Genomic DNA, 17,600 nt, shown 5'->3' on the forward strand with positions numbered 1-17,600 from the left:
TGAAAATACGGGGGAACGAGAGAGAAATTGTTTCCCGAGATTAGCTGAAAAGATTGATAAAGAGTCGCCCGCCCCCCGTCGTCGTCCTATCGTTTGTTGCAGCATATAGCTCGCTTGTTAATAATGATGCGCGGATTAATTATTATTACTCGAGATGGCGCGGGAGCGAGAGTAACTTTGCGTCGTCGCTTGCTGATGACACGAAGCGCTACGGAAAGTACATTTTTTACTGAATTATCCTCTCGATTCGTGGCCGCTGTAAAGCCCCAGTTTGCATTAAAAAACAATCTCTTCTTCTGCCTCCCTCAACAAATTGCGAGATCTTGATGTAAAATATAACCGTCCATTTGTTGCGGCTTTTTTTTTTACTTACTTACTTACTTATACTTACTTACCGACTTACTTTGCTTACTTGCTTTTGTATTTAAATTAAGAGCTTATTTTCCGAGTGTCTCGGGGAAACTGTACCGATTTAATCAATGTCGATGGGAAGTGTATAAAGTTTCGCCTTACTTTGCCTTTCTCGAGCTAATTTTATCTCGAATCGAGGATTATCATCGATATCCATTATAATTGAACTGTATTTTCCATGAGTCAGTGCTAAGTGTGAACTTCCATTCTTACCGAATCGATTGTGACGATATCATTATGTGGGGAAACCAGCCGCCTTTAATCGCTCCTTGAAAAAGCAATACCAATTATCGCGCAAGCTCTCGAGGAGAATCTTCTCGTTTACCAGCGGAAAAAACGCTTACATCGAACAATATTTTCCTTACGTTTTTTTTCTTTTCTTCGTTTCGAGAGCTATTCTATTTGGTTCCGATACAGTAGTTATATAAAATGGGGAAAAGATCATTTAACGTCGAGTGTCTCGAAAATAAATCAAAGAATTCGCAATATACACTTTTCAGCAAAGGGCGGTAGCGGCAGCAGCAGCAGCTATTTCACTTTGCTTCACAAAACTTTCAGCGCGTAAATAAAAGCAATCAAGTGCATTTTGAGAATTATTTTCAACTTCTATGATCGTTGAAACAAACGCGCATTAAAATTATTTTATTAATCAACGGTAACGACCGAACAAAAGACTGTATATTCGCTACTACCCGGAGGCCCTCTCGAGGGAATGTTTACGCGTTGCCCGATTCGCGAGTATATAAACTGAAATATAGCGCGCGCAACTATGTATTATACGCACCGAGAGCTACGACGAGGAGTTTAACGCGTTTTTGAACACGAAAATAGTATACATACAGCACAGAGAGAGAACTTCATTCATCATGCTGAATGTAAAATAAGCACACATTGAAATCAAATAAACTCTGTGCGTTTTAAGCCCTCTATATACCCTCCACCGCCACGAAGTTCTGAGCTTGTAAAAATAATTAAGATTTTTCCTCGCGAACTTCGTTTAACGCTACGACGACGCGAGTACAAGATTTTACACTCCGATTACGAAGCGCGTTGAATTTGTTACGGACGGGAAAACTCAAAGAAGGAAAAAATCTCGTAATAAGCAATCAGTTGATCGTTTAAGATACACAGCTTTCTCTCTCTCTCTCTCTCTCTCTCTCTCTCTCTCTCGCTGGGCATCAATGTTTTAAACGCAACTAAAAGTTTTTCGATGCCGGCGTGTAATTAAAGTCTCGTGACTCGATTTACTCTCTCGGCCGACGACTCGACGGGCGCTTACAAATTTATTTCCAATTATTTATTTCTTATCTGCGGTCTGCGGTCATCGGCTGAATTTAAGCGTCGATGATTGTTTAGAATTTTCGATCGAAAACTTCTGTTTACTTTCGAAAAAAGTAAAGTCCTCGGCTGAATCCATTTAAAGATAGAGTAATACATATATCTAAATCGAAATTCATCCGGGAAAAGCCGGTATAAAAATCTGGGCGAAAATTTTTATGAAGATAAAAGGGGGGAATTTAGGTCCTCTCTCCGACCGATATGCCGAGCTCTCGGAGCATTCTCAATTCATTCGGCTGTGTAATCCTCTCTATATAACCAACAGAATTCGTGATTCTCTGGCAGAGATATCTCTCCTTCCCTCCTCGCGTCTATATAGTCAACGGTGAAAATTGTACGTACGAATTCATAAGATTTTTTGATGCATTATTATTATTATTACTATTTTAGGCTCACCTCTCGCCGTCGTCGTTGAAGGCGTAGTCACCGAGTATGAGATCCCTGAGTCGATATCTCGGTGGCAGTATCATGGGCAAGCACGGATCGGGCTCGTTCATGATGGTGACGATGACGGGCGACGAGGAGGCTACTACTGCTACTTCCGCGACGTGGTCGTCGACGGCGACGTCGATGCCAGCTCAATCGACGTCGCTCAACCACTTCAGCGAGCAGCTTCGACCAAAGATGGTCTCTGCGTGTCCTCCGCATCGGCGAACGCTGCTCGGATCAGTGCTCGGCTCTGAAGTCTTTTTTCGTGCCGAGGCGATCGTCGCGCTTCTTCTCGACGTCCATAATGCCGTGTGATCGCGACGAGGCTCGCGCAGCGCTGAAAATACATCACGAGGTGAGTGATTTGATCGTGACAAAAATATAATTTTCGTATCAATGTTAACAAAAGAAAAAAACCATTTGACGCAGATTTAAGAATTAAATTTTATTCAAACTTTAATGTGAAATCTTTGTTGAAAATTAATCAATGAGTACTTAGTTACTTTTTTACATAAACTGCAATAAAAATTTAATTCAATCATAATTAGTGCCAGCTTTCACCGATAGGTGGCGAATGTTTTTATCTGTGAATCTGCAAGTGGTCAAGTGAAAATAATAGGATAAGACTTAAATATATAATCGTCTACTTGTACATGAATTACCTTACACTTCTTCATTGTTTATTTAAAGTATATCTAAATCTAAAAATTCCGATCAGACGTGCCCTCTGGTTTTAATTCGAGGGTACTGCTTTGATATGTAAATTTTTTTCACAGTATCATCAAAATCCCTAATTGCTACTGAGTAAATGTAGTAAAAAATTTGTTAAATAATTTCCAAAGCCATTTTTAAGTCTTCTTCCCAAACATTCATTGGCACAAAATAAATCGCGTATCCCATTTGTTTTTGACTTTCAAACAGTCGATCATTTCTTCCGCTCATTGGGCAAACGTATCTACAAAGACTACACGTTTGAAAGTTCCAATCGAATAAAACCATGCGAATAAAAATACAAAATATAAAATAGTTAGGTCACGAGAGATCGTTGCAGCTCAGTCGCCTCGCCACGCGCCGAGATGAATATAAAATCAACTGATATAATTCAACGCATTCGACGCGAGAAAGAAATCCCTACGGATTCGCAGAAATGCACAGATACACACATACCCTCGTACAGCAGCAGTAGTGGTAGTAGTAGCACATGGCAGCGAGCTTGAAAAATACGTTACCTTGAAATCTATTAAATAATTCAAACTGCTGTTACTGCCGTTTCGTATTATATCAAAAGCTCGGCACGAGAAAGGCAATAAAATGATAAAAAAAAAATTGTACGAAAATCTGAAAATACCATCGCGGACGTAAGATTCAACTTCGTGTGTACAAGCGCCGCTTTGCGCTATAATACAACAGCCGACAACGTCGACAACGACGACGATGACAAAGCCACTCATATTCTCTCACCTATCTGCTACTGCTACTGCTGCTGCTGCTCTCGAGGTTTTAATTACACAACTGTCTTCCCTATCTCTCTTGCATAAAGAGAGAGAGAGGGAGAAAGCATAAGCTTCACTCTGACCCCTTTCCTCTCTCGGCGCAGTCTGTCTCTATCTGGCTGTGATGCATGCATATACATTTTCCGCCACCGTACACAGCTCGCACACACACATACACACATTCGTGTGCGGATATTAAGTACTGGCGTACTGCGGCGCGTGTTCAGCGGCGCAAATGCTTTCGATTCAATCCGTCAAGTCGCGCAACTCAAGCTCCCATTATACACGTATCGCTTTTCTGGCAGCTAGAGAGGATATATGTAGAGGAGCAGCAGCAGCCGCCAGAGGAGCTCTCTAAATTTTTCAGGACGAGCGCCCGCGTACTGCGACGCGAAAAAGATCGAGCTGCTGCACTAACACACACACACGTATATAGACACACACAGGCTTCTCTTCCATAATTTAACCCCCTAGCCCGTACTGCGGTTCTGTTGCTGCGACACGTTGACACAAAGTTTTTCCTGGCCCACGCTACTTCGCAAAGTGTATTTTACTGTCCAAGTTCTCTCCTCTATTTTTTTTTATTTTTCGTTTGATCCCGAACGACGATGCCTATACAGAGCTCGAAGTTTATTTACTCTATTTCGACGGCTGTGAAGCTTGATTGTCCGTTGTGTGTATTTTTTTTTTTTTTTTTAATCAAGGCGCAAACTTTCAGCTGGCTATTAATCATTGTTTTTCTTTCTTTTTCAATGGCATCGAGGTAAAGATTTAATTATCAAATGATCGCGAGCTTTTACTTCCGTGTCCATTGAATCAAGACACATCTGGCATGTCTCTGCATGATTGACGAAAGAGTAAAAAAAATCCGACGCGAATTCCCCAGAAATCTCTGTCACACAGTGCCGCTGCTTCTGCTTCTGCTGCTACAATAAAATAAATTCAAGAGGCCATCAAAGCGTAAAAAATTAATATTCAACTCGAGCGTAAAGCCCCGCCGAGCATTTTCAAAAAAAAATTCTACAAATGTTCTATCTGCCGCCGCCTGTTACTGTCTCCGAAAAGAGCCGTGCAATAAGTACCCACTTTCGGAGAATCTTGACATTTCAAACAATAGACATTGTTGGAATATTACGTTGAAAAAAGGCCGGGGGATGAATTTTTATACCCCCGCGCTACAAAGGCTAAGAGAGCGAATACTTTACTTTGCCGCGATTTTGTAACTCTCTTGCAGTTTATAGTCCATCGTCTTTCATCCTCGGCTAAAGTAACCGTTCTCTCTCACTCTAATTATAAAAATATCACGTACAATATTTGAAATCGAGCTTACGTCAGTAATTACGCTGTGCTATGTGAATATCGCGTAACCAATTTTACGCGATGAAAATTCAACATTTTTCTTTTAAATATCTTATTTGAGAAAAATCTCATTCGCTATGGTTATTTTAAGAAAGCGATATCGCGCGAAAATTACGACCAGAGAAAAAAAATTGTAAGCCTAATTTGTTTCGAATTTCCATTTTATTCTCCATCGCGCTATTACCCGGTAATAGCCAAGAGAGAGAGCGCGTCGACGATGAGTCGAGATATGCGGCAATTTTTCAGCTCGCATTATAATAAACTCGTCGTAATATACGATGGATTCGGTGCGCGCGGCAATATATTATGGCATTGCAAACGCGCTAGAAAGAAGATACCTGCGCGCGCCTTATACGTATATCACCTGCTTTTGGTATATATACTATGTATGTATAATATGCAGAGAATAAACGTACTTGAAAAAGATGAAGTTACGTAGTAGTAGTACTTGTCAAACTCTCGAGTGCCGCATAATTCTGGAAAATATTCCGTCCCGCGCGCCTACCCGCACGTCGTCTATATCGATTTTAGTCTCCATTTTCAGGCGAGCGCGGGGGTGAGAGAATCTTTGGAATATTTATAATAAATATATATTTTTTTTAAACTCTTTCGCATTATATTCATTGCGTATGTGTCTGTGTAGGTGCAAAATTTGATCGATGGAGAATGGCCTGTAAATAAATTCGAAAGTATTCGTTACTCACACGGTCAATTGACCCCGAAACTTTTTCAAAAGGCTATTATATGATCGCGGGTCGAGCACATCGGTAATTAGAGTGTATGAGTGTGTCGAGGAACTACAATTTATTACCCAAGTTTTTTGTTAGATTTCGGAACTAAACTAGAAAAAAAAGTTTCTACAACAATGAAAAATCGGAAATTTTTACACTCGAAATGAAAACGGAGTTTTTACTCGAAAAAATCCGTTATTACCAGAATCTCGTAAAATAATGACATGTTCGATCGGGGAAACAATAAAATTCGACTTCCGTTTCGTCGAGTTGACTCTCAACTTTTATACATATCTCTAATTGAAATGGCATACATGCAAATGATGGAAGCACAAAACCGAGGAGGAGGAGGTAAACTTCGTAACTCGTCGGGAAAATCCTCGAAAATTGTATAGAGCAGCATGATTTTCATTCGCTCTTCCGCGGCGATGAAAAATATATATTTTAGAGAGGCTCTATAGTCGCTGCAGTGTGACAAGTTGAAGCCCAAAGCCGGGGTTAAATAAGGAAAATTTAGAAATCTCAAAAGTTACGCCGCCAAGACACGACGACTTTGCTGCGATGAAAAGTTTCGTGTAGAGATTAGCGAGTTTTTTTTCTCTGTCTCTGCCCGTTCATGTAATTTCGATTAATGTTTTTTTTATTGCATGTACTACGAGAGTTTAGCCGTGAATGTACCCCGTTCGATATTGATTTCGTCGCATTAAGCATTTGAGTAGGTACACGTCATTATTTTTTCAAGTGAATCGATCACGTTCTCTCTCTTTCTCTGGCTCTTGCACGAGGGAAAAAGAAGAGGCTCGACGAGAATAACAAAAAAAAGAAGCAAAATAAGCAGCGCGAAATTATTTCGAGTGCACACATACGCTGCTGCTGCTACTCTCAGCCAAAGTTGAATATGTTGCAAGATTTTTTAATTATCGCTCGCGACTTATGCACACACACACGGCTTCGCTGCACATATTTCGTAACGAGGTTAATCGTGTATAAGAGGACCGCGACACCAAGTTTTTTGGGTGGCGGGGGTGTGGGTGGATGGAAAAGCAGCATCAACGTGTGCTGCTGCAGCTGCTGCTCGCGCGGAGTCACTGTACATAGTCTCGCACACGTGACAGCTATTGAAAAGTGAAAATTAACGAGTACTTTACGAGTCGAGTTTTAAGCTTCAGCTCGCGCGACGGCCTATTTGCGCGTATGTGTGCGGGTACGTACGTTTTCCTCGCGTCTCATGTAAATTTTATGTAAACCCGCGGAATCGTTTGTCTATTACTTTTCTCCCCGTTGTTCTCAAAGCGTACACCGAAGCGCAAAAGTAAACTCTCCGATTCTAAAACCGCACCCGAGGATTTAATAATGGTTAAAATTCAAATTTTCCCCATTTTTCGTGTACGTACGTACGTATGTCTATCTACGCCTGCCTATATGCGAAAAAAGGAGCCATGGCGTATACTAACGACTCGATGTGCTTTACTTTGTGTGCGTCAAAAAAAAAAAAAAATAGAAAAAAAGTATATATCCTGGGCGCTTTCTTAGAGGAACACACACAAACGACAGGATATTTTTCTTTCTTGTTATACTAGGAGAGCCGCGGGGGCACAAGAAACCCAGTTATAATTGCTTCGGGCCAACGGACTCGAGTTTTCTCTCTGTGTGTGCCTACATGCACCGGTATTTTTCTGACACTTTTTTGTGTGTGTGTATACACTTGTTTGTCGACTAGCTAACCTACCCTACCCCATCTTTCGCTCCAATTATTCCGCGCGCGCGCGCATACTGTTTTTTTGTGTATATTTTTTATTTTTAATTAAAACTTTTATAATTCATCGGCGTTGAGCAGCTAGAGAGAGAGTAAAGTCGTCACAGTCAGGCAGGCAGCACGACTCGAGGTTCGTTGAACTTTTCGCGAGTCAGGCACGCAGCAGGCAACTCGTCCTGCGATGTTTGTATGACGAATAATATCAAACGCGCTGCACTGTAGCTCGCGCGCAGTAGTAACACAAATATCAGTAATTAGCGCGGCTCGTTTAAACATTCGCGCGCGGATCGTTAATCCTATGGATAGATCATTAATAATTGCGGATGGGGGGAGGGTGCGCGTTACACGTGTCATTAGCTCGCGCGCAATTTGTCCGAAAAGTACGCGATTGCCATACTAAAGCATCGAAAAAACCAACGATATGTACGAGAGTTCGTATTGATAAATATTACACGAAATGAGAATGAATCGAACGAGACGCTACTGCCGCGCTCGAATATATATTAATGCAAAATTTAACGATGGTATACCCCCCGCGGACGAATAATGTAGGAAGAGAGCATTCGCTTTTCAAGATTTTCTCTATTTGTGCAGCGGCTCTGCTCTGCGCTCGATTAAATTATTCCGCGGCCGGGTTAAATACGCGAGCCGCGCCAGTCAGCCAGTAACTAGATTCGGGTGAAAATTTAAATTCGAAAACTTATATATTTGATGAAATAACACAGAGAGAGAAAGAGAGGCCGATGGATGGATCCGTGCTCAATTATTAGGTTTTCTCGTGCCAGGCAGCTTTTTCCAATTCAATCTAGAAATATATATCGTCGCGCGGCGCGAGATGAGAACCGTCTTTTTTTCAACCCATAAGTTCCAACAAAATCTATGCGCAGGTATACCACGGAATATAAATCTGCTCTCCTCTTATCTTTCGCCGCGCGCTACATATACAGCTGCAGCAACCGCTCAACACAAAGCCCTAACACTGGCGGTATGCACGCGGCGACAATTAATTGTTTCGTATTACTCATCAGTATTCAAGCCACACAATACCTTGACATACGATATAATTCGTTTCGTTCTCTCTGTCGGAGGGCCAATCTTGACAAACAACACACAATGACACAGCGACACACTACGCGTCGACGGTGGCCATCCCTGCACAACACGTCGTCGCACACACAAGGAATTGTCTTTTCTTTTTTGGATATAAATATAAATCTGCACTTTTTTTCACCTCGGCCTTTCTACTGCTATTGCTTTGGCTGGTGCAGCAGCAGCAGCAGCAGTCGTTGCAGGTCTAAAAAAAGCTCCGGGCTTGGAACGTCGATAGAGCAGCGCAATATTCATCGTCGACGCGCGCCTTATAGCACTTGATTAATTGCGCTGCACACATGATAACACACACGACTCACAAAAACACGAAGGCACTGCTCACATTTCATTTCGCTTTATTTATTTATTTATTTTTTTTAAATCCCACAATAAGAACACGTGCGTCGTCTCCATAGCTATATGTACACGAAAGCTCACACGTGCGTAAGTATAAACACACAGGCGAAAGTTAATGCGACGACAACAGCGAGTATCGTGTATATCGGTATAAATACAAGCAGCCTATATATACAGCGAAGATAGACAGAGAGCAAAGGTCGCGCGTGCCGCGCTTCGGTGCAGCAGTTCACGACACAATATGCTGCTACTGGCACTGCGGCAGCGCGCGCGTCTCGCGTTTCAATGATGATGATCAGCGGGCCGCCCGCGCGGAACACCGGGAGGACTGTGTATTTTCCCGAGACTGCGCCGACGATCACTGGGCTACTATATACACGTACGTGCAGCAGCGCGGAGTGTACGTGCCGGAGCAGTGGCAGTGGTGGTAGTAGTGGTAGTGCAGGCAGACAAACGCGCGCACCCATACACACGTGCCCCAGCTATACGTGTGTACTAGACTAGCTTGCACACGATATCCTCATCCGATAGCTGTACAGGCGGCAGCAGCCAACCAACCAACCTACCTACCTACCTACCTACCCCGAAAACTACCCTGGTAGTCAGCCTGACTACTACCACTACTATGTGCAGTTTGAGACGTTACACTGCGGACGTGCCACTCTCTCTGCACTCTGCCAGCTTTCACAGCAGGAGCATACAGCAGCAGCAGTAGTAGTGCTAGCCTATATATATGTAGAGATCCGGTCGCAGTGTAACTCGTTTTTGATTTACCTGCGGCCTCTCTCTGACACTATATAGGACTTCGTTTTTTTTTTATTGGCCTGCAGTTCCAATTGCCCCCGGACTGACATTCATTCGGATAGCCGGACGATCGCTGCGAATGTGGTTTCTCTTTTTTCTTTTTTTTTTTATGACTGTTCGGTGTATAGACGAGAGAAGAAGAATGCCTCGGCTATTATGTCTCTGGAGTTGTAAGACGAAGCAGAGATTACGTCGCGTTTATAAAATTGGAAGGAAAAAAGAAACGTGTCGCATTATCCGAGACGATCTTTTATTTTTCGGGTGTTGTGAAGCGCCTCGCGGAAAGCGAAAAAATACCGATGTTTCTATGTACGATATATATAGCAGGATAATTGGAATCGAGGTGTGCGGGCAATTTTCAATCAGCTTCCTGTGCACCCCTGCGCTCGACGTCCGACTAAACTGACCACTTACTACTTTCTCGCTCCGCGCGTCGCACTCGCTCGAGAGAGAGTAAAAAGTTAAATTGCTATTATTTGTCGAAATGAAATTAAAGCCCCCGATCGCGACAGAAATTAGTTTCTTCTTTTTTTTTATTTTTCTCGAAGATAACTCTACACCACTGCACGCCGACGGAATTATTACGCGCGCGAAAAATGATTTTATCTTTGCACCTCGGCGCTCGCGCGGATTTTATTATTCAATGCCTACTCATTTTTTTCTCTCCCTTTCTCTCTCTCTCTTTTTTCTGCACGCGGCGTGCATACATGAAAACGTAATGAAATGCATAGGATATTCGCGAGGCAAACGGCGAAGGATTGTGTAATATCGCTTGCCGGTATGCTCGCTGCTGCCGCTGCAGAGCTGGATATTGCAAGATTAATGCGAAGACACAATTTTTTATACCGTACACTCGCGTTTTCAATTTTCTGATTCCCGAGTCCTAAACCGCTCGCGAAACAATTTTCGAAGCCCGAACTCGCGGCGAATCGCGCGTCGCAACAACTCGAATGACAAATGTTGATAAGTCGCAAGAAGAGGAGGGTTATTTGTCTTACAAGCTTATACACATGCGGAATGGTAAATTACGAAACTTGCTTGCTCGCCTCGCGCACGCGGATATTATTCGAAGGCAAATTTTTTCCTACCCTTTCTCGAGTCCTCTGGCATGATGTGCCTGGCATGTGTATGCTCGAGCTGCTGCTGGCTAGGATTAAATTACGTGTTTGTGCGGCAAAGGTCAAACTATTATGTACACGCGACTATATGCCAGCGCGTGCTGGTACACTATAGGTCTTCATCATCAAAAGATACACGAAACTTTGGAGCTATATGTGCTGTACAACAGCCCCGCAAATTGGCAGTCGACCGCGTAAACGCGCTCCTGGCACAGGACCCCCCAGGCCGCGCGAGCGATATGTATCTCCAAGTGCATGGAGTGCGCGAGTCTGTACGCGTACGAACCGATGATGCACGAATTTTTTATTTTATTTTTTTTTTATTTTTGTATATATCGACACGTCGTTACGAGCTGGAGGTTGGTGGTGGTGTGCGCGCTCGCGTGTTTTGTTGCGCGATCGGCCAATTTTTTTTTTTTTTATTGTTATCTGACTATGAAACGAGGATGAAAAAATTTATTTCATCGCTCGACGACGACGACGAATTCGATATCTGTATGCGCCAGACATTCTCCATTTTCATCGTTCGGCACACTACTGTTCTAATCAAGGAAAGGATCTCTCGTAGCGCCAACGGTCCACCGTTGATGAATTTTAATTAACAATTTTCTCTCTCACCCTCTATCTCACTCCATGTCAAAGCCCTCTTCACATGTTAGCCATGTATGCATGTGTGTATGAGTGTGTGTGACATATCGTCACAATACGTACCTATTTAATGAGCAATATCCTACTAAAAGGGTAAAAAGGTTCCAGTATATGCTGCACGATAACGCGATTATCACACGGAATAAATGCGCCGCCGCCGCGTCCAGAGTATATCAGCTCGTATCGTCTTAGAAAATGAAATTAACGTAAAAGCATATGACGCGAGCGTATATAGGTACACGGTGCATATAATAACTTGTAATTTATCACATGCAGCGAGAGAAGAAAAAAGGAGGGCGAAAAAATTATACGTCGTATGAGTGTAAAGGCTTTCTCGCAGTCGCGCTGCGTTAATGGTACGCACACATGCTACACACGAAGAGACAGAGACCGAGAGCGTTTGATAATTAATACGTGGAATTCGTTAAGCACGTCAAAGACATTTAGACGCTATATATGTGTGTGTAGGCAGGAGAGAATCTCGCAATTGCTATCGCGCACATATTGAGAGAGTATGACCAACGAAAAGAGAGTCCTCGATAGCGATGGAGAAAGATGGAGGGACGGAGAGTGGGCGATGAGAATTTTAATTTTATTAGTAAGGGTTGATGAAGAAATCGAGTTATTACGTTAGATAAAAGTCCTTCGGATCAATTTTCAGGACGAAGAAATTATGTATCATCGGGTATACAGGGTGAATAATTTCAGGATCTTGCTTCGATTCACTCTTGCCAATTTTTCATTTCACATGATTTTTTGTCCATTTAACTTTTGTATTTTTGCCAAAATGCTGTCTTTTTTTATAAAAAATGCTGAATATCGAATGATCGATGTTACAAATTTTCCCCGACTGCGTCGCTAAAATAGAAATTATACTTACCTACTAAAACATCGAGATCGATAGCATGCGAGTCATGACTCCAGATGGCAGCACTTACTTGAGCATATCCGCATTACTGTTATTGCTGCGGCATCGGGCTTTTATTATATAGTGGACAGAGGACTCGCCACTTTTGCTCGGGAGATCGGGGATTTACAAATTCTCATCCTTGAATGTATTTGCAACTCAAAGCCACGAGTTTTTTTAGATTTAGACTATCGAGAGAAATTGAGATTATCACCGTCTGACCGACGATCCAATAAGCAAAACAAGAATGCGTACGTAACAATGCGATAAAATTCACAATGACATAATGTCAGAAGTCTTTTATAGCAAAATTATCGTAATGTAATGTGCCAATCGCAATCAAGTAGTTGTTGAAAGCAATGCATTATTATTTTCATTCCGAATCACTGAAATTTTCTTCGCGGGTTCTCAGACATGAATCTTACCCCATCCTCAAGGTGGATACGTTCGAATCTTATCTTCGGCATTGGTTAAATTAATGGGAAAAAACGTTTTCTGAAAAGAATAAAATAAAAAAACTTAAGCTCGTTTCAGTCCCGAATCGGCTGAAAGAACTTTGCATCATCGACACTGGTATAATAGTAGCATTAACTTTACGATTGCAGCACGCTCTCTTTCGTACATACATATAGGATTGCTCCGCTCTTTTTCTCCACTGATTTTTCAGCGATAAACGTTTGTGTAAGTTGCCTTTTGTTTTAGCGGCAATTTTTTTCCGCTCCTTACGTCTTTCGTTATTTCTTCATTTTTCTCGTTTAAATTCTCGGTAATGTGTATCGCAAACCACCTCACCTGCCGGTGCACCCGCCGGTTCAATTAAGAAAATGCAAAAATTCATCGAGCTTCTATACAGTAGCAAGTGTGTATATGTGTGTTATAATATGGAAGAACTCGCGCGCAGGGCAGTTGTTGCTGCGACGCGATGACGGCTCATTATTACATAAACGACAGCAGCAGCGGCAGCGGCACATGCCGCGCAACATTGCGTAAGTCAGATATAGGTATATAGCTCGCGTTTGAATTTGGGCCTCAAAGCAGCGGGAGGATATTATATGCTCACCGAGCGCATACATATATTCGGAGCACAGACGTATTATGCGCTGCACCGATACGCATATTATATACATATTGTTATCGTTGTGTTGTACTAGATGCTGAAACGAGTGTACTACGACACGATTTTGGGATGGTATTAATGCGAGCTAATTTTTGTACAATGGCCGGTCGATGTATCGTCGGTGATTATCGATTTTGCGAGCTCGTTTCGATACCCATTGTTTCCGCAATTATTGCAATTAATGGCTGTTAGATAGCGATATTCAGTCGTTATTACACAATGGAAATAGGTACATTGTAACATTAAGACAAATTAATAGTTACTTAATATTTTTGCCTATTTATTGGCACGAAGATTTCTCCGTTCTCGATTGTTTTCGATCCAGAAAAATCGCGTTGAGCTTTCTTCGTGAATTCCTCATTATTATCATTTTACTTAAGTAATTTAACGTAGGTACATTATCATTTAAATTCCAATGCTTTATGACGACTCGCGGGGAGCTAGCCCGGAATTGCAGATACGCGAATACAAATGCGTATCGTTCATTCGAGCGGCTCACGCGATTTCAGCATTACCATCGGCTCATGGGCACGGTCAAAGGGAGAGAGACAAAGGGAACGAGGGCACACGCAGACACCCTACCCAAGATAGCCTAATAACGTCTTCGTCATTTTTTTTCTTTCATTGTTTATATTTCATTATATAATTCCGACGCGACCACGGCACATGATCGATTCCATGAATCTCAAGCTCTTTTTTAATCGGGATGTTGCATCAAATTTCGCAAATGCGATTACGCGATCGATTTTGCGGTCGCTAAATATTATTGACACACAGAGAGCTGAAGATATCTATACGTTACGTGCGTGATTTTCATACATACACAATTCGCGCACATTCATAAATCATCGTATGCAACCTTTAAACCTCTTGCTGTGCTTCTTTTTTTTTCTTGTTGTTGTTTTCTTGTGTCAATCGCGCGACTTATAATTAGGTACGTCGTCGTCGTCGTCGTCGACGCATCTCTCGAACGCGATTATGCAAAGGAGTCGTCGCCGCGACGCCGAAGAAAAATCCATTTATTTAAACAAGTAGGCCGCGCGTATTTATGCCTCGCTGCGTATGCACGCGTCGGTCTTATAGTTGTGTAGTGTAGCGAATTTCGATATTCGACGAATGAGTACTCGCGGATTTGCAAAAGCGCTGCGTTGTAAATGTAATGAAACGCGAGCCTAATAATTCGTAATGGTGGTAACGCAACGACCCTTGCTTGGTAGAGGCCGCTTTTATCGTGAATTATTAGGGGCAGTAATGTTGCGTGGGACTGGTCTGCTGTGTATGATGTTATACCAACGAAACTGACGATAATGCTTTCGTCGGCTGATGTCCTTGTTGTCACTCTATTCGGTGGATCTAGATTAGACCGACAAAAAATAATAAATGATTAATGAAAAGTATTTACATTTCTCAAAGAAAGATTCAACGAGTGGTAGTTTCATTCTAGTTGGAACTAGAGACCATCTATTTGTTGTCATTTTGAAGAAATATAACTTATATTCATCATGGTGTAATTGTTCAGTACAATTCTCTGATTTATGCGTTTAATGAAGTACTTCGCTTATGTGTTTTCTTTGACACCACGCTCGCCACCTTGCGTCGATCAACGTAAATACACTTTGACAGCGCGGAAGTATTATTATTATTATTATTATTATTATTATTATTATTATTATTATTATTATTATTATTATTTCCTCATAGAGGAAGTCCTGTGATAGACTTGAAATCGAGATTTGGAACCAGACGTCGTAGGACAATTTGGGTTACACATTTGGAAACTACATTGAATTACTAACAAATTTCTGTATGAATGTGTGTGTGTGTGTGTGTGTGTGTGTGTACGTCTGGACTCTGGTGGTCTGGAACCAGTGTAACTTTTGAACGGAGACACGCAGCGAAAAGTTGTTCGGCTTGTTTTGAAGGATTTGTGTGTCGTAAGAAGCGTCAAAAACTTATTTTAGGATCCACCGAGTAGTTAAAAATTTATGCTTTATTGTATTGGGATGTAAAATGGTTTTTTTTTTGAAAAAAAAATTTTTTTTCGATTTTTTTTCATGTATAAATGAAAGAATTTTTTTTCAGTAAAACGGAAACAGAGCAGTCAAGCTTTAATTTAATTCAAAAAAATGGAGATTCACCGAATATTTTGAAAATTAACGACTCGAAATGAAAAGTTGTTTTTTTGCTTCCTCATAGAGGAAGTCCTGTGATAGGCTTGAAATCGAGATTTGGAACCAGACGTCGTAGGACAATTTGGTTTACAAATTTGGAAACTACATTTTTTAAACTTTATAATTTTATTAATTGCAAGGACATATTGAATATTACACAAATTTGAATCTGTTCTCGATACATTAAAATAGCTTATTAGCTATTAGCTCAATAGCTTAATAGCCGATTGGACGGCCTGTAAGACCATGATTAACTCCAAATCCTTGTCCTGACATAAAGTTATTTAGCCCACGTTGGAACTCGTCTCTGCCCCAGGTCTCTGCTCCGAAACCTGCTGTCCTATTTTGCTAAATCTACTAACGAGATTTTTTTGGCAAACCAATAATGGGCTTATTATCAGTGATTTTTTAATACAATTACAGTACAAATATTAGGCGAATTTTAAATGATCTGTAAATGACAATTTAATTGTTTCCAAATTCAAAATAATTTTTGAATACTTATAATAAGACAGTATTAATTCAAACTTTCACCACTAGATGGAGATTAGCTTTCTCCGTAAATCAGCAAGCGCTAAAGTAAAATTAATTGTATAAATTGGAGCACGTTTTTCAAGAGAATAAACAAATTTTTCAAAAAATGTTTATTTTTTCCATAATCTTAAAATAATATCGACAAATGTTAAAAAATTCAAAATTAGCCACAGCAAGGCTAAAACAAATATACAATAACAATTACGGCTAGTGGTAACATGGGCGCCTACACTATCTACAAAAATTGTGTACATTGCTTCAAGTCGTGCTGAGCACGCAAATGTATTACACCATCATAATAAAAACATATATAAAAACTAAAACTAAACTAAGAGAATAAACAATATAAAGACCACGTTTTGGAAAATTGAACTGTTTCCAAATTCAAACTTGCTTTTAAAGACTTGAAACGCGTCAGTACCACTTTAAGCCTTTGCCACTGTATGACGAGTACCTATAAATTAGTAAATCTACAAGCAGTAAAGTAAAAGTAATTGTATAAGTAAAAATAATTGTAAAATACGTGGAAAAATATTATTTTCCGTCTGTATTCCCTTAGGAAAAAGTTGCGAAATTCCTAAGGGTTGTCTTTCGTGTGAAGGCTTACTGGGGGCGTATGACCGTATGCTGGAGGGATTTTACCCTCCTCTCACTGTCTCGTTTTTGCCCAGGCCTGAAGACCTGTGCAGCAAAGGAAAGGATTTGGATCAGTATATGTCCACTTCTAAATGCTCATTTATATTCAAGAAAATTGTTGGTCTGCCAAAAGCTAGCCATAAAATATTGAGCATTGCTACCACGGGTGGTAAGTACATTATTGAACGCGGCGATTTCCAGGCCTAATCTATAATAAATATACCTACGCATGAATAGCTCTTATAGATGCAAAAACTTTTCTCTCGGACTTCTCGCGTGCACTAAATTTGCAAACTATATTTCTCAGGAGGAATTCAAAAGTCCCACGACTGCAATTACTTCTTATTCCTCTTATTTGTATTCCGCCAATATTACTCGCTGCCTCGAAGTGGCGCAGGTTAATAATCGGAGTTGGATGCATCTAATTGTTCACGATGCGTATAATATATAATAATAACATTTCCAGTCGATTCCCCGAGATCCGAATAATAAGAAAAGTTCATACCCTATCATAACTTGCGCGCGTGCGTAATATTATTATTCTCTGCCGCGCGTAAATTAGCAAAGTTTGGCATGTGCAATCCTCGAGATTAATATCTGCATACCAAAAGACACGCGCGCGCGCACAATTGCAACGCCAGAGAGAGAGAGATTTGTCGAAGAGGGAGAGAGAGGCTTCATTTCGCACAAATTGACAATTAG

The sequence above is a fragment of the Trichogramma pretiosum genome, unplaced genomic scaffold, assembly GCF_000599845.2.
Source record: "Trichogramma pretiosum strain Unisexual culture from Peru unplaced genomic scaffold, Tpre_2.0 scaffold7, whole genome shotgun sequence".
NCBI classification, from domain to species: Eukaryota; Metazoa; Arthropoda; class Insecta; order Hymenoptera; family Trichogrammatidae; genus Trichogramma; species Trichogramma pretiosum.